We start from the raw sequence: 420 nt of genomic DNA on the forward strand, positions 1-420 counted from the left end.
GCTGGCTCCCAGCCTAACTCTTTTCCTTTCCTCCTGCCTCCACTCTCATCCGCCAGCCAGCCAGCTAGCCTGCCTGCCTGCCTTCACCAACCTCAAGGGCTGGCTCCCAGCCTAACCCTTTTCCTTTCCTCCTGCCTCCACTCTCATCCGCCAGCCAGCCAGCCTGCCAGCCTGCCTGCCTGCCTGCCTTCACCAACCTCAAGGGCTGGCTCCCAGCCTAACCCTTTTCCTTTCCTCCTGCCTCCACTCTCATCCGCCAGCCAGCCAGCCTGCCTGCCTGCCTGCCTGGCTGCCTGCCTGCCTGCCTGCCTTCACCAACCCCAAGGGCTGGCTCCCAGCCTAACCCTTTTCCTTTCCTCCTGCCTCCACTCTCATTAGCCAGCCAGCCAGCCAGCCTGCCTGCCTGCCTGCCTGCCTGCC

This window comes from Chaetodon auriga, chromosome 23, assembly GCF_051107435.1.
Source record: "Chaetodon auriga isolate fChaAug3 chromosome 23, fChaAug3.hap1, whole genome shotgun sequence".
Taxonomy (NCBI): Eukaryota; Metazoa; Chordata; class Actinopteri; order Chaetodontiformes; family Chaetodontidae; genus Chaetodon; species Chaetodon auriga.